The 20236-nt window shown below is 45.1% G+C and overlaps 15 non-coding genes across 15 annotated transcripts; all 15 read left to right on the plus strand.

The window, feature by feature from the left end:
• Window positions 1–877: 877 nt before the first annotated feature.
• LOC141237544 (U2 spliceosomal RNA) lies at window positions 878–1068 on the plus strand. Its single transcript, XR_012303076.1, has one exon. It is a non-coding gene; the product is annotated as a U2 spliceosomal RNA (small nuclear RNA).
• A 1117-nt stretch (window positions 1069–2185) lies between these two features.
• LOC141237545 (U2 spliceosomal RNA) lies at window positions 2186–2376 on the plus strand. Its single transcript, XR_012303077.1, has one exon. It is a non-coding gene; the product is annotated as a U2 spliceosomal RNA (small nuclear RNA).
• Window positions 2377–3496: 1120 nt separating this feature from the next.
• Window positions 3497–3687, plus strand: LOC141237848 (U2 spliceosomal RNA). Its single transcript, XR_012303371.1, has one exon. It is a non-coding gene; the product is annotated as a U2 spliceosomal RNA (small nuclear RNA).
• Window positions 3688–4807: 1120 nt separating this feature from the next.
• LOC141237548 (U2 spliceosomal RNA) lies at window positions 4808–4998 on the plus strand. Its single transcript, XR_012303079.1, has one exon. It is a non-coding gene; the product is annotated as a U2 spliceosomal RNA (small nuclear RNA).
• A 1121-nt stretch (window positions 4999–6119) lies between these two features.
• LOC141237549 (U2 spliceosomal RNA) lies at window positions 6120–6310 on the plus strand. The gene has a single exon (XR_012303080.1). It is a non-coding gene; the product is annotated as a U2 spliceosomal RNA (small nuclear RNA).
• Window positions 6311–7429: 1119 nt separating this feature from the next.
• LOC141237550 (U2 spliceosomal RNA) lies at window positions 7430–7620 on the plus strand. The gene has a single exon (XR_012303081.1). It is a non-coding gene; the product is annotated as a U2 spliceosomal RNA (small nuclear RNA).
• A 1121-nt stretch (window positions 7621–8741) lies between these two features.
• LOC141237551 (U2 spliceosomal RNA) lies at window positions 8742–8932 on the plus strand. The gene has a single exon (XR_012303082.1). It is a non-coding gene; the product is annotated as a U2 spliceosomal RNA (small nuclear RNA).
• A 1122-nt stretch (window positions 8933–10054) lies between these two features.
• Window positions 10055–10245, plus strand: LOC141237552 (U2 spliceosomal RNA). The gene has a single exon (XR_012303083.1). It is a non-coding gene; the product is annotated as a U2 spliceosomal RNA (small nuclear RNA).
• Window positions 10246–11366: 1121 nt separating this feature from the next.
• LOC141237866 (U2 spliceosomal RNA) lies at window positions 11367–11557 on the plus strand. Its single transcript, XR_012303389.1, has one exon. It is a non-coding gene; the product is annotated as a U2 spliceosomal RNA (small nuclear RNA).
• A 1119-nt stretch (window positions 11558–12676) lies between these two features.
• Window positions 12677–12867, plus strand: LOC141237554 (U2 spliceosomal RNA). The gene has a single exon (XR_012303085.1). It is a non-coding gene; the product is annotated as a U2 spliceosomal RNA (small nuclear RNA).
• A 1122-nt stretch (window positions 12868–13989) lies between these two features.
• LOC141237555 (U2 spliceosomal RNA) lies at window positions 13990–14180 on the plus strand. The gene has a single exon (XR_012303086.1). It is a non-coding gene; the product is annotated as a U2 spliceosomal RNA (small nuclear RNA).
• Window positions 14181–15299: 1119 nt separating this feature from the next.
• Window positions 15300–15490, plus strand: LOC141237836 (U2 spliceosomal RNA). The gene has a single exon (XR_012303360.1). It is a non-coding gene; the product is annotated as a U2 spliceosomal RNA (small nuclear RNA).
• A 1123-nt stretch (window positions 15491–16613) lies between these two features.
• Window positions 16614–16804, plus strand: LOC141237845 (U2 spliceosomal RNA). The gene has a single exon (XR_012303368.1). It is a non-coding gene; the product is annotated as a U2 spliceosomal RNA (small nuclear RNA).
• Window positions 16805–17926: 1122 nt separating this feature from the next.
• LOC141237556 (U2 spliceosomal RNA) lies at window positions 17927–18117 on the plus strand. The gene has a single exon (XR_012303087.1). It is a non-coding gene; the product is annotated as a U2 spliceosomal RNA (small nuclear RNA).
• A 1119-nt stretch (window positions 18118–19236) lies between these two features.
• Window positions 19237–19427, plus strand: LOC141237837 (U2 spliceosomal RNA). Its single transcript, XR_012303361.1, has one exon. It is a non-coding gene; the product is annotated as a U2 spliceosomal RNA (small nuclear RNA).
• The last annotated feature ends 809 nt before the right edge of the window (window positions 19428–20236 follow it).

Consider the following 20236-nt stretch of genomic DNA (forward strand, 5'->3'; position numbering starts at 1 on the left):
TTCCTTTTGGATAAACAGACATATTAGGCAAGCATTTTGGAGCTTTCACCTAAATAACTACAGGTGGTGAGATAAGCTGCACAATATAATTGACCTTTCAGTATATTGTTGCACACACACCATCTATTTAGCAAATGCCCTTGTTATCAACAGCAGCCTTTTAAACTCACCTGAGCTAACAGGTATGTGAGCTGGTTACTCTGCTGCGCTTAAAATTTCTTTTTTGGTTTGCTACAATGCCTTTTCTGAAACGTTGTCTCCCTCTGCTGGAACACTGACTTCTTTCATTTAATGCCTGCAGACTATAAAAGAGAAACCAACCCAAAAAGTTTGGTTGATTAGTCTGTGGCATTCTTTTAAACTGTTGCTTATGGCGGTCTCTGTGAGCTTCTCAGTGACATTCAGCCATCCAGGTATCCCGCCTGCAGTAGACGGAATGTGGCAATGGAACGCTGGCTGCGCGTGTCATAATAGGCTCTGAGCCTTTATATACCTGCGCACAGCAGCAGCCACCTTCAGTCTGCTGCTGGACAGCCAGCAGCAGCAGCAGCAGGAGAGGTAATTAATCAGCAACCCTCCTGCTAAGGGTAGACAGCTGCTCGTTCCACCCCCCCCCCGCCTTAATTGGTTCTCCTCCCTTCCAACGGTGTTGAGGCGGGTGGGAACAGCCGGGGGTTGAGGGTACTGTGCTAAAAGAGGTGGAGTTATGCAGATCTAAAACGCGTGGATTGCAGCAGCAGCAAGCCGAAAAGTGCAGGCATGTGAGGGATCTAGAGGTTGACAGCATGTCTTCTTAACGGGAGTCCAGGTGGCCATCTCCACAAATGGACTTTTCAGAATCCTTGGGTGGCACCGTAGTCGGAAACCAATTCTGGTTATCGCTTCTCGGCCTTTTGGCTAAGATCAAGTGTAGTATCTGTTCTTATCAGTTTAATATCTGATACGTCCCCTATCTGGGGACCATATATTAAATGGATTTTTAGAACAGGGAGATGGAAAAAGAGCTTGCTCTGTCCACTCCACGCATTGACCTGGTATTGCAGTATCTCCAGGACCGGTGCACCCCTTCTTTAATGCAGTTTCTAAAATCAGAAAGAATTGAATTCAATGCTTTTTGTTCATTTTGCTTGTTTGTCGGATTTTGGGATGGACTCTTTGGCTTTGCTTTTCTTCTCCTCATTGGATTTTTCATGTTAAAAGTTGCAGAAGCCAGATGACAAGCTCATTTTGGTTCAACTTCAGCAACTGTGCATTGCATTGCCATGTAATGTAATGTAATGCAATGCTATCTATCTAGCTCTCCCTCTATACTTCCTTTTGGATAAACAGACATATTAGGCAAGCATTTTGGAGCTTTCACCTAAATAACTACAGGTGGTGAGATAAGCTGCACAATATAATTGACCTTTCAGTATATTGTTGCACACACACCATCTATTTAGCAAATGCCCTTGTTATCAACAGCAGCCTTTTAAACTCACCTGAGCTAACAGGTATGTGAGCTGGTTACTCTGCTGCGCTTAAAATTTCTTTTTTGGTTTGCTACAATGCCTTTTCTGAAACGTTGTCTCCCTCTGCTGGAACACTGACTTCTTTCATTTAATGCCTGCAGACTATAAAAGAGAAACCAACCCAAAAAGTTTGGTTGATTAGTCTGTGGCATTCTTTTAAACTGTTGCTTATGGCGGTCTCTGTGAGCTTCTCAGTGACATTCAGCCATCCAGGTATCCCGCCTGCAGTAGACGGAATGTGGCAATGGAACGCTGGCTGCGCGTGTCATAATAGGCTCTGAGCCTTTATATACCTGCGCACAGCAGCAGCCACCTTCAGTCTGCTGCTGGACAGCCAGCAGCAGCAGCAGGAGAGGTAATTAATCAGCAACCCTCCTGCTAAGGGTAGACAGCTGCTCGTTCCACCCCCCCCCCGCCTTAATTGGTTCTCCTCCCTTCCAACGGTGTTGAGGCGGGTGGGAACAGCCGGGGGTTGAGGGTACTGTGCTAAAAGAGGTGGAGTTATGCAGATCTAAAACGCGTGGATTGCAGCAGCAGCAAGCCGAAAAGTGCAGGCATGTGAGGGATCTAGAGGTTGACAGCATGTCTTCTTAACGGGAGTCCAGGTGGCCATCTCCACAAATGGACTTTTCAGAATCCTTGGGTGGCACCGTAGTCGGAAACCAATTCTGGTTATCGCTTCTCGGCCTTTTGGCTAAGATCAAGTGTAGTATCTGTTCTTATCAGTTTAATATCTGATACGTCCCCTATCTGGGGACCATATATTAAATGGATTTTTAGAACAGGGAGATGGAAAAAGAGCTTGCTCTGTCCACTCCACGCATTGACCTGGTATTGCAGTATCTCCAGGACCGGTGCACCCCTTCTTTAATGCAGTTTCTAAAATCAGAAAGAATTGAATTCAATACTTTTTGTTCATTTTGCTTGTTTGTCGGATTTTGGGATGGACTCTTTGGCTTTGCTTTTCTTCTCCTCATTGGATTTTTCATGTTAAAAGTTGCAGAAGCCAGATGACAAGCTCATTTTGGTTCAACTTCAGCAACTGTGCATTGCATTGCCATGTAATGTAATGTAATGCAATGCTATCTATCTAGCTCTCCCTCTATACTTCCTTTTGGATAAACAGACATATTAGGCAAGCATTTTGGAGCTTTCACCTAAATAACTACAGGTGGTGAGATAAGCTGCACAATATAATTGACCTTTCAGTATATTGTTGCACACACACCATCTATTTAGCAAATGCCCTTGTTATCAACAGCAGCCTTTTAAACTCACCTGAGCTAACAGGTATGTGAGCTGGTTACTCTGCTGCGCTTAAAATTTCTTTTTTGGTTTGCTACAATGCCTTTTCTGAAACGTTGTCTCCCTCTGCTGGAACACTGACTTCTTTCATTTAATGCCTGCAGACTATAAAAGAGAAACCAACCCAAAAAGTTTGGTTGATTAGTCTGTGGCATTCTTTTAAACTGTTGCTTATGGCGGTCTCTGTGAGCTTCTCAGTGACATTCAGCCATCCAGGTATCCCGCCTGCAGTAGACGGAATGTGGCAATGGAACGCTGGCTGCGCGTGTCATAATAGGCTCTGAGCCTTTATATACCTGCGCACAGCAGCAGCCACCTTCAGTCTGCTGCTGGACAGCCAGCAGCAGCAGCAGCAGGAGAGGTAATTAATCAGCAACCCTCCTGCTAAGGGTAGACAGCTGCTCGTTCCACCCCCCCCCCGCCTTAATTGGTTCTCCTCCCTTCCGACGGTGTTGAGGCGGGTGGGAACAGCCGGGGGTTGAGGGTACTGTGCTAAAAGAGGTGGAGTTATGCAGATCTAAAACGCGTGGATTGCAGCAGCAGCAAGCCGAAAAGTGCAGGCATGTGAGGGATCTAGAGGTTGACAGCATGTCTTCTTAACGGGAGTCCAGGTGGCCATCTCCACAAATGGACTTTTCAGAATCCTTGGGTGGCACCGTAGTCAGAAACCAATTCTGGTTATCGCTTCTCGGCCTTTTGGCTAAGATCAAGTGTAGTATCTGTTCTTATCAGTTTAATATCTGATACGTCCCCTATCTGGGGACCATATATTAAATGGATTTTTAGAACAGGGAGATGGAAAAAGAGCTTGCTCTGTCCACTCCACGCATTGACCTGGTATTGCAGTATATCCAGGACCGGTGCACCCCTTCTTTAATGCAGTTTCTAAAATCAGAAAGAATTGAATTCAATGATTTTTGTTCATTTTGCTTGTTTGTCGGATTTTGGGATGGACTCTTTGGCTTTGCTTTTCTTCTCCTCATTGGATTTTTCATGTTAAAAGTTGCAGAAGCCAGATGACAAGCTCATTTTGGTTCAACTTCAGCAACTGTGCATTGCATTGCCATGTAATGTAATGTAATGCAATGCTATCTATCTAGCTCTCCCTCTATACTTCCTTTTGGATAAACAGACATATTAGGCAAGCATTTTGGAGCTTTCACCTAAATAACTACAGGTGGTGAGATAAGCTGCACAATATAATTGACCTTTCAGTATATTGTTGCACACACACCATCTATTTAGCAAATGCCCTTGTTATCAACAGCAGCCTTTTAAACTCACCTGAGCTAACAGGTATGTGAGCTGGTTACTCTGCTGCGCTTAAAATTTCTTTTTTGGTTTGCTACAATGCCTTTTCTGAAACGTTGTCTCCCTCTGCTGGAACACTGACTTCTTTCATTTAATGCCTGCAGACTATAAAAGAGAAACCAACCCAAAAAGTTTGGTTGATTAGTCTGTGGCATTCTTTTAAACTGTTGCTTATGGCGGTCTCTGTGAGCTTCTCAGTGACATTCAGCCATCCAGGTATCCCGCCTGCAGTAGACGGAATGTGGCAATGGAACGCTGGCTGCGCGTGTCATAATAGGCTCTGAGCCTTTATATACCTGCGCACAGCAGCAGCCACCTTCAGTCTGCTGCTGGACAGCCAGCAGCAGCAGCAGCAGGAGAGGTAATCAATCAGCAACCCTCCTGCTAAGGGTAGACAGCTGCTCGTTCCACCCCCCCCCCGCCTTAATTGGTTCTCCTCCCTTCCAACGGTGTTGAGGCGGGTGGGAACAGCCGGGGGTTGAGGGTACTGTGCTAAAAGAGGTGGAGTTATGCAGATCTAAAACGCGTGGATTGCAGCAGCAGCAAGCCGAAAAGTGCAGGCATGTGAGGGATCTAGAGGTTGACAGCATGTCTTCTTAACGGGAGTCCAGGTGGCCATCTCCACAAATGGACTTTTCAGAATCCTTGGGTGGCACCGTAGTCGGAAACCAATTCTGGTTATCGCTTCTCGGCCTTTTGGCTAAGATCAAGTGTAGTATCTGTTCTTATCAGTTTAATATCTGATACGTCCCCTATCTGGGGACCATATATTAAATGGATTTTTAGAACAGGGAGATGGAAAAAGAGCTTGCTCTGTCCACTCCACGCATTGACCTGGTATTGCAGTATCTCCAGGACCGGTGCACCCCTTCTTTAATGCAGTTTCTAAAATCAGAAAGAATTGAATTCAATGATTTTTGTTCATTTTGCTTGTTTGTCGGATTTTGGGATGGACTCTTTGGCTTTGCTTTTCTTCTCCTCATTGGATTTTTCATGTTAAAAGTTGCAGAAGCCAGATGACAAGCTCATTTTGGTTCAACTTCAGCAACTGTGCATTGCATTGCCATGTAATGTAATGTAATGCAATGCTATCTATCTAGCTCTCCCTCTATACTTCCTTTTGGATAAACAGACATATTAGGCAAGCATTTTGGAGCTTTCACCTAAATAACTACAGGTGGTGAGATAAGCTGCACAATATAATTGACCTTTCAGTATATTGTTGCACACACACCATCTATTTAGCAAATGCCCTTGTTATCAACAGCAGCCTTTTAAACTCACCTGAGCTAACAGGTATGTGAGCTGGTTACTCTGCTGCGCTTAAAATTTCTTTTTTGGTTTGCTACAATGCCTTTTCTGAAACGTTGTCTCCCTCTGCTGGAACACTGACTTCTTTCATTTAATGCCTGCAGACTATAAAAGAGAAACCAACCCAAAAAGTTTGGTTGATTAGTCTGTGGCATTCTTTTAAACTGTTGCTTATGGCGGTCTCTGTGAGCTTCTCAGTGACATTCAGCCATCCAGGTATCCCGCCTGCAGTAGACGGAATGTGGCAATGGAACGCTGGCTGCGCGTGTCATAATAGGCTCTGAGCCTTTATATACCTGCGCACAGCAGCAGCCACCTTCAGTCTGCTGCTGGACAGCCAGCAGCAGCAGCAGCAGGAGAGGTAATTAATCAGCAACCCTCCTGCTAAGGGTAGACAGCTGCTCGTTCCACCCCCCCCCCCGCCTTAATTGGTTCTCCTCCCTTCCAACGGTGTTGAGGCGGGTGGGAACAGCTGGGGGTTGAGGGTACTGTGCTAAAAGAGGTGGAGTTATGCAGATCTAAAACGCGTGGATTGCAGCAGCAGCAAGCCGAAAAGTGCAGGCATGTGAGGGATCTAGAGGTTGACAGCATGTCTTCTTAACGGGAGTCCAGGTGGCCATCTCCACAAATGGACTTTTCAGAATCCTTGGGTGGCACCGTAGTCGGAAACCAATTCTGGTTATCGCTTCTCGGCCTTTTGGCTAAGATCAAGTGTAGTATCTGTTCTTATCAGTTTAATATCTGATACGTCCCCTATCTGGGGACCATATATTAAATGGATTTTTAGAACAGGGAGATGGAAAAAGAGCTTGCTCTGTCCACTCCACGCATTGACCTGGTATTGCAGTATCTCCAGGACCGGTGCACCCCTTCTTTAATGCAGTTTCTAAAATCAGAAAGAATTGAATTCAATGCTTTTTGTTCATTTGCTTGTTTGTCGGATTTTGGGATGGACTCTTTGGCTTTGCTTTTCTTCTCCTCATTGGATTTTTCATGTTAAAAGTTGCAGAAGCCAGATGACAAGCTCATTTTGGTTCAACTTCAGCAACTGTGCATTGCATTGCCATGTAATGTAATGTAATGCAATGCTATCTATCTAGCTCTCCCTCTATACTTCCTTTTGGATAAACAGACATATTAGGCAAGCATTTTGGAGCTTTCACCTAAATAACTACAGGTGGTGAGATAAGCTGCACAATATAATTGACCTTTCAGTATATTGTTGCACACACACCATCTATTTAGCAAATGCCCTTGTTATCAACAGCAGCCTTTTAAACTCACCTGAGCTAACAGGTATGTGAGCTGGTTACTCTGCTGCGCTTAAAATTTCTTTTTTGGTTTGCTACAATGCCTTTTCTGAAACGTTGTCTCCCTCTGCTGGAACACTGACTTCTTTCATTTAATGCCTGCAGACTATAAAAGAGAAACCAACCCAAAAAGTTTGGTTGATTAGTCTGTGGCATTCTTTTAAACTGTTGCTTATGGCGGTCTCTGTGAGCTTCTCAGTGACATTCAGCCATCCAGGTATCCCGCCTGCAGTAGACGGAATGTGGCAATGGAACGCTGGCTGCGCGTGTCATAATAGGCTCTGAGCCTTTATATACCTGCGCACAGCAGCAGCCACCTTCAGTCTGCTGCTGGACAGCCAGCAGCAGCAGCAGCAGGAGAGGTAATTAATCAGCAACCCTCCTGCTAAGGGTAGACAGCTGCTCATTCCACCCCCCCCCCGCCTTAATTGGTTCTCCTCCCTTCCGACGGTGTTGAGGCGGGTGGGAACAGCCGGGGGTTGAGGGTACTGTGCTAAAAGAGGTGGAGTTATGCAGATCTAAAACGCGTGGATTGCAGCAGCAGCAAGCCGAAAAGTGCAGGCATGTGAGGGATCTAGAGGTTGACAGCATGTCTTCTTAACGGGAGTCCAGGTGGCCATCTCCACAAATGGACTTTTCAGAATCCTTGGGTGGCACCGTAGTCGGAAACCAATTCTGGTTATCGCTTCTCGGCCTTTTGGCTAAGATCAAGTGTAGTATCTGTTCTTATCAGTTTAATATCTGATACGTCCCCTATCTGGGGACCATATATTAAATGGATTTTTAGAACAGGGAGATGGAAAAAGAGCTTGCTCTGTCCACTCCACGCATTGACCTGGTATTGCAGTATCTCCAGGACCGGTGCACCCCTTCTTTAATGCAGTTTCTAAAATCAGAAAGAATTGAATTCAATGCTTTTTGTTCATTTTGCTTGTTTGTCGGATTTTGGGATGGACTCTTTGGCTTTGCTTTTCTTCTCCTCATTGGATTTTTCATGTTAAAAGTTGCAGAAGCCAGATGACAAGCTCATTTTGGTTCAACTTCAGCAACTGTGCATTGCATTGCCATGTAATGTAATGTAATGCAATGCTATCTATCTAGCTCTCCCTCTATACTTCCTTTTGGATAAACAGACATATTAGGCAAGCATTTTGGAGCTTTCACCTAAATAACTACAGGTGGTGAGATAAGCTGCACAATATAATTGACCTTTCAGTATATTGTTGCACACACACCATCTATTTAGCAAATGCCCTTGTTATCAACAGCAGCCTTTTAAACTCACCTGAGCTAACAGGTATGTGAGCTGGTTACTCTGCTGCGCTTAAAATTTCTTTTTTGGTTTGCTACAATGCCTTTTCTGAAACGTTGTCTCCCTCTGCTGGAACACTGACTTCTTTCATTTAATGCCTGCAGACTATAAAAGAGAAACCAACCCAAAAAGTTTGGTTGATTAGTCTGTGGCATTCTTTTAAACTGTTGCTTATGGCGGTCTCTGTGAGCTTCTCAGTGACATTCAGCCATCCAGGTATCCCGCCTGCAGTAGACGGAATGTGGCAATGGAACGCTGGCTGCGCGTGTCATAATAGGCTCTGAGCCTTTATATACCTGCGCACAGCAGCAGCCACCTTCAGTCTGCTGCTGGACAGCCAGCAGCAGCAGCAGCAGGAGAGGTAATTAACCAGCAACCCTCCTGCTAAGGGTAGACAGCTGCTCGTTCCACCCCCCCCCCCGCCTTAATTGGTTCTCCTCCCTTCCAACGGTGTTGAGGCGGGTGGGAACAGCCGGGGGTTGAGGGTACTGTGCTAAAAGAGGTGGAGTTATGCAGATCTAAAACGCGTGGATTGCAGCAGCAGCAAGCCGAAAAGTGCAGGCATGTGAGGGATCTAGAGGTTGACAGCATGTCTTCTTAACGGGAGTCCAGGTGGCCATCTCCACAAATGGACTTTTCAGAATCCTTGGGTGGCACCGTAGTCGGAAACCAATTCTGGTTATCGCTTCTCGGCCTTTTGGCTAAGATCAAGTGTAGTATCTGTTCTTATCAGTTTAATATCTGATACGTCCCCTATCTGGGGACCATATATTAAATGGATTTTTAGAACAGGGAGATGGAAAAAGAGCTTGCTCTGTCCACTCCACGCATTGACCTGGTATTGCAGTATCTCCAGGACCGGTGCACCCCTTCTTTAATGCAGTTTCTAAAATCAGAAAGAATTGAATTCAATGCTTTTTGTTCATTTTGCTTGTTTGTCGGATTTTGGGATGGACTCTTTGGCTTTGCTTTTCTTCTCCTCATTGGATTTTTCATGTTAAAAGTTGCAGAAGCCAGATGACAAGCTCATTTTGGTTCAACTTCAGCAACTGTGCATTGCATTGCCATGTAATGTAATGTAATGCAATGCTATCTATCTAGCTCTCCCTCTATACTTCCTTTTGGATAAACAGACATATTAGGCAAGCATTTTGGAGCTTTCACCTAAATAACTACAGGTGGTGAGATAAGCTGCACAATATAATTGACCTTTCAGTATATTGTTGCACACACACCATCTATTTAGCAAATGCCCTTGTTATCAACAGCAGCCTTTTAAACTCACCTGAGCTAACAGGTATGTGAGCTGGTTACTCTGCTGCGCTTAAAATTTCTTTTTTGGTTTGCTACAATGCCTTTTCTGAAACGTTGTCTCCCTCTGCTGGAACACTGACTTCTTTCATTTAATGCCTGTAGACTATAAAAGAGAAACCAACCCAAAAAGTTTGGTTGATTAGTCTGTGGCATTCTTTTAAACTGTTGCTTATGGCGGTCTCTGTGAGCTTCTCAGTGACATTCAGCCATCCAGGTATCCCGCCTGCAGTAGACGGAATGTGGCAATGGAACGCTGGCTGCGCGTGTCATAATAGGCTCTGAGCCTTTATATACCTGCGCACAGCAGCAGCCACCTTCAGTCTGCTGCTGGACAGCCAGCAGAAGCAGCAGCAGGAGAGGTAATTAATCAGCAACCCTCCTGCTAAGGGTAGACAGCTGCTCGTTCCACCACCCCCCCCCGCCTTAATTGGTTCTCCTCCCTTCCAACGGTGTTGAGGCGGGTGGGAACAGCCGGGGGTTGAGGGTACTGTGCTAAAAGAGGTGGAGTTATGCAGATCTAAAACGCGTGGATTGCAGCAGCAGCAAGCCGAAAAGTGCAGGCATGTGAGGGATCTAGAGGTTGACAGCATGTCTTCTTAACGGGAGTCCAGGTGGCCATCTCCACAAATGGACTTTTCAGAATCCTTGGGTGGCACCGTAGACGGAAACCAATTCTGGTTATCGCTTCTCGGCCTTTTGGCTAAGATCAAGTGTAGTATCTGTTCTTATCAGTTTAATATCTGATACGTCCCCTATCTGGGGACCATATATTAAATGGATTTTTAGAACAGGGAGATGGAAAAAGAGCTTGCTCTGTCCACTCCACGCATTGACCTGGTATTGCAGTATCTCCAGGACCGGTGCACCCCTTCTTTAATGCAGTTTCTAAAATCAGAAAGAATTGAATTCAATGATTTTTGTTCATTTTGCTTGTTTGTCGGATTTTGGGATGGACTCTTTGGCTTTGCTTTTCTTCTCCTCATTGGATTTTTCATGTTAAAAGTTGCAGAAGCCAGATGACAAGCTCATTTTGGTTCAACTTCAGCAACTGTGCATTGCATTGCCATGTAATGTAATGTAATGCAATGCTATCTATCTAGCTCTCCCTCTATACTTCCTTTTGGATAAACAGACATATTAGGCAAGCATTTTGGAGCTTTCACCTAAATAACTACAGGTGGTGAGATAAGCTGCACAATATAATTGACCTTTCAGTATATTGTTGCACACACACCATCTATTTAGCAAATGCCCTTGTTATCAACAGCAGCCTTTTAAACTCACCTGAGCTAACAGGTATGTGAGCTGGTTACTCTGCTGCGCTTAAAATTTCTTTTTTGGTTTGCTACAATGCCTTTTCTGAAACGTTGTCTCCCTCTGCTGGAACACTGACTTCTTTCATTTAATGCCTGCAGACTATAAAAGAGAAACCAACCCAAAAAGTTTGGTTGATTAGTCTGTGGCATTCTTTTAAACTGTTGCTTATGGCGGTCTCTGTGAGCTTCTCAGTGACATTCAGCCATCCAGGTATCCCGCCTGCAGTAGACGGAATGTGGCAATGGAACGCTGGCTGCGCGTGTCATAATAGGCTCTGAGCCTTTATATACCTGCGCACAGCAGCAGCCACCTTCAGTCTGCTGCTGGACAGCCAGCAGCAGCAGCAGCAGGAGAGGTAATTAATCAGCAACCCTCCTGCTAAGGGTAGACAGCTGCTCGTTCCACCCCCCCCCCCGGTTTAATTGGTTCTCCTCCCTTCCAACGGTGTTGAGGCGGGTGGGAACAGCCGGGGGTTGAGGGTACTGTGCTAAAAGAGGTGGAGTTATGCAGATCTAAAACGCGTGGATTGCAGCAGCAGCAAGCCGAAAAGTGCAGGCATGTGAGGGATCTAGAGGTTGACAGCATGTCTTCTTAACGGGAGTCCAGGTGGCCATCTCCACAAATGGACTTTTCAGAATCCTTGGGTGGCACCGTAGTCGGAAACCAATTCTGGTTATCGCTTCTCGGCCTTTTGGCTAAGATCAAGTGTAGTATCTGTTCTTATCAGTTTAATATCTGATACGTCCCCTATCTGGGGACCATATATTAAATGGATTTTTAGAACAGGGAGATGGAAAAAGAGCTTGCTCTGTCCACTCCACGCATTGACCTGGTATTGCAGTATCTCCAGGACCGGTGTACCCCTTCTTTAATGCAGTTTCTAAAATCAGAAAGAATTGAATTCAATGCTTTTTGTTCATTTTGCTTGTTTGTCGGATTTTGGGATGGACTCTTTGGCTTTGCTTTTCTTCTCCTCATTGGATTTTTCATGTTAAAAGTTGCAGAAGCCAGATGACAAGCTCATTTTGGTTCAACTTCAGCAACTGTGCATTGCATTGCCATGTAATGTAATGTAATGCAATGCTATCTATCTAGCTCTCCCTCTATACTTCCTTTTGGATAAACAGACATATTAGGCAAGCTTTTTGGAGCTTTCACCTAAATAACTACAGGTGGTGAGATAAGCTGCACAATATAATTGACCTTTCAGTATATTGTTGCACACACACCATCTATTTAGCAAATGCCCTTGTTATCAACAGCAGCCTTTTAAACTCACCTGAGCTAACAGGTATGTGAGCTGGTTACTCTGCTGCGCTTAAAATTTCTTTTTTGGTTTGCTACAATGCCTTTTCTGAAACGTTGTCTCCCTCTGCTGGAACACTGACTTCTTTCATTTAATGCCTGCAGACTATAAAAGAGAAACCAACCCAAAAAGTTTGGTTGATTAGTCTGTGGCATTCTTTTAAACTGTTGCTTATGGCGGTCTCTGTGAGCTTCTCAGTGACATTCAGCCATCCAGGTATCCCGCCTGCAGTAGACGGAATGTGGCAATGGAACGCTGGCTGCGCGTGTCATAATAGGCTCTGAGCCTTTATATACCTGCGCACAGCAGCAGCCACCTTCAGTCTGCTGCTGGACAGCCAGCAGCAGCAGCAGCAGGAGAGGTAATTAATCAGCAACCCTCCTGCTAAGGGTAGACAGCTGCTCGTTCCACCCCCCCCCGCCTTAATTGGTTCTCCTCCCTTCCAACGGTGTTGAGGCGGGTGGGAACAGCCGGGGGTTGAGGGTACTGTGCTAAAAGAGGTGGAGTTATGCAGATCTAAAACGCGTGGATTGCAGCAGCAACAAGCCGAAAAGTGCAGGCATGTGAGGGATCTAGAGGTTGACAGCATGTCTTCTTAACGGGAGTCCAGGTGGCCATCTCCACAAATGGACTTTTCAGAATCCTTGGGTGGCACCGTAGTCGGAAACCAATTCTGGTTATCGCTTCTCGGCCTTTTGGCTAAGATCAAGTGTAGTATCTGTTCTTATCAGTTTAATATCTGATACGTCCCCTATCTGGGGACCATATATTAAATGGATTTTTAGAACAGGGAGATGGAAAAAGAGCTTGCTCTGTCCACTCCACGCATTGACCTGGTATTGCAGTATCTCCAGGACCGGTGCACCCCTTCTTTAATGCAGTTTCTAAAATCAGAAAGAATTGAATTCAATGCTTTTTGTTCATTTTGCTTGTTTGTCGGATTTTGGGATGGACTCTTTGGCTTTGCTTTTCTTCTCCTCATTGGATTTTTCATGTTAAAAGTTGCAGAAGCCAGATGACAAGCTCATTTTGGTTCAACTTCAGCAACTGTGCATTGCATTGCCATGTAATGTAATGTAATGCAATGCTATCTATCTAGCTCTCCCTCTATACTTCCTTTTGGATAAACAGACATATTAGGCAAGCATTTTGGAGCTTTCACCTAAATAACTACAGGTGGTGAGATAAGCTGCACAATATAATTGACCTTTCAGTATATTGTTGCACACACACCATCTATTTAGCAAATGCCCTTGTTATCAACAGCAGCCTTTTAAACTCACCTGAGCTAACAGGTATGTGAGCTGGTTACTCTGCTGCGCTTAAAATTTCTTTTTTGGTTTGCTACAATGCCTTTTCTGAAACGTTGTCTCCCTCTGCTGGAACACTGACTTCTTTCATTTAATGCCTGCAGACTATAAAAGAGAAACCAACCCAAAAAGTTTGGTTGATTAGTCTGTGGCATTCTTTTAAACTGTTGCTTATGGCGGTCTCTGTGAGCTTCTCAGTGACATTCAGCCATCCAGGTATCCCGCCTGCAGTAGACGGAATGTGGCAATGGAACGCTGGCTGCGCGTGTCATAATAGGCTCTGAGCCTTTATATACCTGCGCACAGCAGCAGCCACCTTCAGTCTGCTGCTGGACAGCCAGCAGCAGCAGCAGCAGGAGAGGTAATTAATCAGCAACCCTCCTGCTAAGGGTAGACAGCTGCTCGTTCCACCCCCCCCCCCCGCCTTAATTGGTTCTCCTCCCTTCCAACGGTGTTGAGGCGGGTGGGAACAGCCGGGGGTTGAGGGTACTGTGCTAAAAGAGGTGGAGTTATGCAGATCTAAAACGCGTGGATTGCAGCAGCAGCAAGCCGAAAAGTGCAGGCATGTGAGGGATCTAGAGGTTGACAGCATGTCTTCTTAACGGGAGTCCAGGTGGCCATCTCCACAAATGGACTTTTCAGAATCCTTGGGTGGCACCGTAGTCGGAAACCAATTCTGGTTATCGCTTCTCGGCCTTTTGGCTAAGATCAAGTGTAGTATCTGTTCTTATCAGTTTAATATCTGATACGTCCCCTATCTGGGGACCATATATTAAATGGATTTTTAGAACAGGGAGATGGAAAAAGAGCTTGCTCTGTCCACTCCACGCATTGACCTGGTATTGCAGTATCTCCAGGACCGGTGCACCCCTTCTTTAATGCAGTTTCTAAAATCAGAAAGAATTGAATTCAATGCTTTTTGTTCATTTTGCTTGTTTGTCGGATTTTGGGATGGACTCTTTGGCTTTGCTTTTCTTCTCCTCATTGGATTTTTCATGTTAAAAGTTGCAGAAGCCAGATGACAAGCTCATTTTGGTTCAACTTCAGCAACTGTGCATTGCATTGCCATGTAATGTAATGTAATGCAATGCTATCTATCTAGCTCTCCCTCTATACTTCCTTTTGGATAAACAGACATATTAGGCAAGCATTTTGGAGCTTTCACCTAAATAACTACAGGTGGTGAGATAAGCTGCACAATATAATTGACCTTTCAGTATATTGTTGCACACACACCATCTATTTAGCAAATGCCCTTGTTATCAACAGCAGCCTTTTAAACTCACCTGAGCTAACAGGTATGTGAGCTGGTTACTCTGCTGCGCTTAAAATTTCTTTTTTGGTTTGCTACAATGCCTTTTCTGAAACGTTGTCTCCCTCTGCTGGAACACTGACTTCTTTCATTTAATGCCTGCAGACTATAAAAGAGAAACCAACCCAAAAAGTTTGGTTGATTAGTCTGTGGCATTCTTTCAAACTGTTGCTTATGGCGGTCTCTGTGAGCTTCTCAGTGACATTCAGCCATCCAGGTATCCCGCCTGCAGTAGACGGAATGTGGCAATGGAACGCTGGCTGCGCGTGTCATAATAGGCTCTGAGCCTTTATATACCTGCGCACAGCAGCAGCCACCTTCAGTCTGCTGCTGGACAGCCAGCAGCAGCAGCAGCAGGAGAGGTAATTAATCAGCAACCCTCCTGCTAAGGGTAGACAGCTGCTCGTTCCACCCCCCCCCGCCTTAATTGGTTCTCCTCCCTTCCAACGGTGTTGAGGCGGGTGGGAACAGCCGGGGGTTGAGGGTACTGTGCTAAAAGAGGTGGAGTTATGCAGATCTAAAACGCGTGGATTGCAGCAGCAGCAAGCCGAAAAGTGCAGGCATGTGAGGGATCTAGAGGTTGACAGCATGTCTTCTTAACGGGAGTCCAGGTGGCCATCTCCACAAATGGACTTTTCAGAATCCTTGGGTGGCACCGTAGTCGGAAACCAATTCTGGTTATCGCTTCTCGGCCTTTTGGCTAAGATCAAGTGTAGTATCTGTTCTTATCAGTTTAATATCTGATACGTCCCCTATCTGGGGACCATATATTAAATGGATTTTTAGAACAGGGAGATGGAAAAAGAGCTTGCTCTGTCCACTCCACGCATTGACCTGGTATTGCAGTATCTCCAGGACCGGTGCACCCCTCCTTTAATGCAGTTTCTAAAATCAGAAAGAATTGAATTCAATGCTTTTTGTTCATTTTGCTTGTTTGTCGGATTTTGGGATGGACTCTTTGGCTTTGCTTTTCTTCTCCTCATTGGATTTTTCATGTTAAAAGTTGCAGAAGCCAGATGACAAGCTCATTTTGGTTCAACTTCAGCAACTGTGCATTGCATTGCCATGTAATGTAATGTAATGCAATGCTATCTATCTAGCTCTCCCTCTATACTTCCTTTTGGATAAACAGACATATTAGGCAAGCATTTTGGAGCTTTCACCTAAATAACTACAGGTGGTGAGATAAGCTGCACAATATAATTGACCTTTCAGTATTTTGTTGCACACACACCATCTATTTAGCAAATGCCCTTGTTATCAACAGCAGCCTTTTAAACTCACCTGAGCTAACAGGTATGTGAGCTGGTTACTCTGCTGCGCTTAAAATTTCTTTTTTGGTTTGCTACAATGCCTTTTCTGAAACGTTGTCTCCCTCTGCTGGAACACTGACTTCTTTCATTTAATGCCTGCAGACTATAAAAGAGAAACCAACCCAAAAAGTTTGGTTGATTAGTCTGTGGCATTCTTTTAAACTGTTGCTTATGGCGGTCTCTGTGAGCTTCTCAGTGACATTCAGCCATCCAGGTATCCCGCCTGCAGTAGACGGAATGTGGCAATGGAACGCTGGCTGCGCGTGTCATAATAGGCTCTGAGCCTTTATATACCTGCGCACAGCAGCAGCCACCTTCAGTCTGCTGCTGGACAGCCAGCAGCAGCAGCAGCAGGAGAGGTAATTAATCAGCAACCCTCCTGCTAAGGGTAGACAGCTGCTCGTTCCACCCCCCCCCCCCCGCCTTAATTGGTTCTCCTCCCTTCCAACGGTGTTGAGGCGGGTGGGAACAGCCGGGGGTTGAGGGTACTGTGCTAAAAGAGGTGGAGTTATGCAGATCTAAAACGCGTGGATTGCAGCAGCAGCAAGCCGAAAAGTGCAGGCATGTGAGGGATCTAGAGGTTGACAGCATGTCTTCTTAACGGGAGTCCAGGTGGCCATCTCCACAAATGGACTTTTCAGAATCCTTAGGTGGCACCGTAGTCGGAAACCAATTCTGGTTATCGCTTCTCGGCCTTTTGGCTAAGATCAAGTGTAGTATCTGTTCTTATCAGTTTAATATCTGATACGTCCCCTATCTGGGGACCATATATTAAATGGATTTTTAGAACAGGGAGATGGAGAAAGAGCTTGCTCTGTCCACTCCACGCATTGACCTGGTATTGCAGTATCTCCAGGACCGGTGCACCCCTTCTTTAATGCAGTTTCTAAAATCAGAAAGAATTGAATTCAGTGCTTTTTGTTCATTTTGCTTGTTTGTCGGATTTTGGGATGGACTCTTTGGCTTTGCTTTTCTTCTCCTCATTGGATTTTTCATGTTAAAAGTTGCAGAAGCCAGATGACAAGCTCATTTTGGTTCAACTTCAGCAACTGTGCATTGCATTGCCATGTAATGTAATGTAATGCAATGCTATCTATCTAGCTCTCCCTCTATACTTCCTTTTGGATAAACAGACATATTAGGCAAGCATTTTGGAGCTTTCACCTAAATAACTACAGGTGGTGAGATAAGCTGCACAATATAATTGACCTTTCAGTATTTTGTTGCACACACACCATCTATTTAGCAAATGCCCTTGTTATCAACAGCAGCCTTTTAAACTCACCTGAGCTAACAGGTATGTGAGCTGGTTACTCTGCTGCGCTTAAAATTTCTTTTTTGGTTTGCTACAATGCCTTTTCTGAAACGTTGTCTCCCTCTGCTGGAACACTGACTTCTTTCATTTAATGCCTGCAGACTATAAAAGAGAAACCAACCCAAAAAGTTTGGTTGATTAGTCTGTGGCATTCTTTTAAACTGTTGCTTATGGCGGTCTCTGTGAGCTTCTCAGTGACATTCAGCCATCCAGGTATCCCGCCTGCAGTAGACGGAATGTGGCAATGGAACGCTGGCTGCGCGTGTCATAATAGGCTCTGAGCCTTTATATACCTGCGCACAGCAGCAGCCACCTTCAGTCTGCTGCTGGACAGCCAGCAGCAGCAGCAGCAGGAGAGGTAATTAATCAGCAACCCTCCTGCTAAGGGTAGACAGCTGCTCGTTCCACCCCCCCCCCCCGCCTTAATTGGTTCTCCTCCCTTCCAACGGTGTTGAGGCGGGTGGGAACAGCCGGGGGTTGAGGGTACTGTGCTAAAAGAGGTGGAGTTATGCAGATCTAAAACGCGTGGATTGCAGCAGCAGCAAGCCGAAAAGTGCAGGCATGTGAGGGATCTAGAGGTTGACAGCATGTTTTCTTAACGGGAGTCCAGGTGGCCATCTCCACAAATGGACTTTTCAGAATCCTTGGGTGGCACCGTAGTCGGAAACCAATTCTGGTTATCGCTTCTCGGCCTTTTGGCTAAGATCAAGTGTAGTATCTGTTCTTATCAGTTTAATATCTGATACGTCCCCTATCTGGGGACCATATATTAAATGGATTTTTAGAACAGGGAGATGGAAAAAGAGCTTGCTCTGTCCACTCCACGCATTGACCTGGTATTGCAGTATCTCCAGGACCGGTGCACCCCTTCTTTAATGCAGTTTCTAAAATCAGAAAGAATTGAATTCAATGCTTTTTGTTCATTTTGCTTGTTTGTCGGATTTTGGGATGGACTCTTTGGCTTTGCTTTTCTTCTCCTCATTGGATTTTTCATGTTAAAAGTTGCAGAAGCCAGATGACAAGCTCATTTTGGTTCAACTTCAGCAACTGTGCATTGCATTGCCATGTAATGTAATGTAATGCAATGCTATCTATCTAGCTCTCCCTCTATACTTCCTTTTGGATAAACAGACATATTAGGCAAGCATTTTGGAGCTTTCACCTAAATAACTACAGGTGGTGAGATAAGCTGCACAATATAATTGACCTTTCAGTATATTGTTGCACACACACCATCTATTTAGCAAATGCCCTTGTTATCAACAGCAGCCTTTTAAACTCACCTGAGCTAACAGGTATGTGAGCTGGTTACTCTGCTGCGCTTAAAATTTCTTTTTTGGTTTGCTACAATGCCTTTTCTGAAACGTTGTCTCCCTCTGCTGGAACACTGACTTCTTTCATTTAATGCCTGCAGACTATAAAAGAGAAACCAACCCAAAAAGTTTGGTTGATTAGTCTGTGGCATTCTTTTAAACTGTTGCTTATGGCGGTCTCTGTGAGCTTCTCAGTGACATTCAGCCATCCAGGTATCCCGCCTGCAGTAGACGGAATGTGGCAATGGAACGCTGGCTGCGCGTGTCATAATAGGCTCTGAGCCTTTATATACCTGCGCACAGCAGCAGCCACCTTCAGTCTGCTGCTGGACAGCCAGCAGCAGCAGCAGCAGGAGAGGTAATTAATCAGCAACCCTCCTGCTAAGGGTAGACAGCTGCTCGTTCCACCCCCCCCCGCCTTAATTGGTTCTCCTCCCTTCCAACGGTGTTGAGGCGGGTGGGAACAGCCGGGGGTTGAGGGTACTGTGCTAAAAGAGGTGGAGTTATGCAGATCTAAAACGCGTGGATTGCAGCAGCAGCAAGCCGAAAAGTGCAGGCATGTGAGGGATCTAGAGGTTGACAGCATGTCTTCTTAACGGGAGTCCAGGTGGCCATCTCCACAAATGGACTTTTCAGAATCCTTGGGTGGCACCGTAGTCGGAAACCAATTCTGGTTATCGCTTCTCGGCCTTTTGGCTAAGATCAAGTGTAGTATCTGTTCTTATCAGTTTAATATCTGATACGTCCCCTATCTGGGGACCATATATTAAATGGATTTTTAGAACAGGGAGATGGAAAAAGAGCTTGCTCTGTCCACTCCACGCATTGACCTGGTATTGCAGTATCTCCAGGACCGGTGCACCCCTCCTTTAATGCAGTTTCTAAAATCAGAAAGAATTGAATTCAATGCTTTTTGTTCATTTTGCTTGTTTGTCGGATTTTGGGATGGACTCTTTGGCTTTGCTTTTCTTCTCCTCATTGGATTTTTCATGTTAAAAGTTGCAGAAGCCAGATGACAAGCTCATTTTGGTTCAACTTCAGCAACTGTGCATTGCATTGCCATGTAATGTAATGTAATGCAATGCTATCTATCTAGCTCTCCCTCTATACTTCCTTTTGGATAAACAGACATATTAGGCAAGCATTTTGGAGCTTTCACCTAAATAACTACAGGTGGTGAGATAAGCTGCACAATATAATTGACCTTTCAGTATTTTGTTGCACACACACCATCTATTTAGCAAATGCCCTTGTTATCAACAGCAGCCTTTTAAACTCACCTGAGCTAACAGGTATGTGAGCTGGTTACTCTGCTGCGCTTAAAATTTCTTTTTTGGTTTGCTACAATGCCTTTTCTGAAACGTTGTCTCCCTCTGCTGGAACACTGACTTCTTTCATTTAATGCCTGCAGACTATAAAAGAGAAACCAACCCAAAAAGTTTGGTTGATTAGTCTGTGGCATTCTTTTAAACTGTTGCTTATGGCGGTCTCTGTGAGCTTCTCAGTGACATTCAGCCATCCAGGTATCCCGCCTGCAGTAGACGGAATGTGGCAATGGAACGCTGGCTGCGCGTGTCATAATAGGCTCTGAGCCTTTATATACCTGCGCACAGCAGCAGCCACCTTCAGTCTGCTGCTGGACAGCCAGCAGCAGCAGCAGCAGGAGAGGTAATTAA

This window comes from Phyllobates terribilis, unplaced genomic scaffold (genome assembly GCF_046119375.1).
Source record: "Phyllobates terribilis strain yellow unplaced genomic scaffold, ASM4611937v1 Scaffold_734__1_contigs__length_741531, whole genome shotgun sequence".
Lineage (NCBI taxonomy): Eukaryota > Metazoa > Chordata > Amphibia > Anura > Dendrobatidae > Phyllobates > Phyllobates terribilis.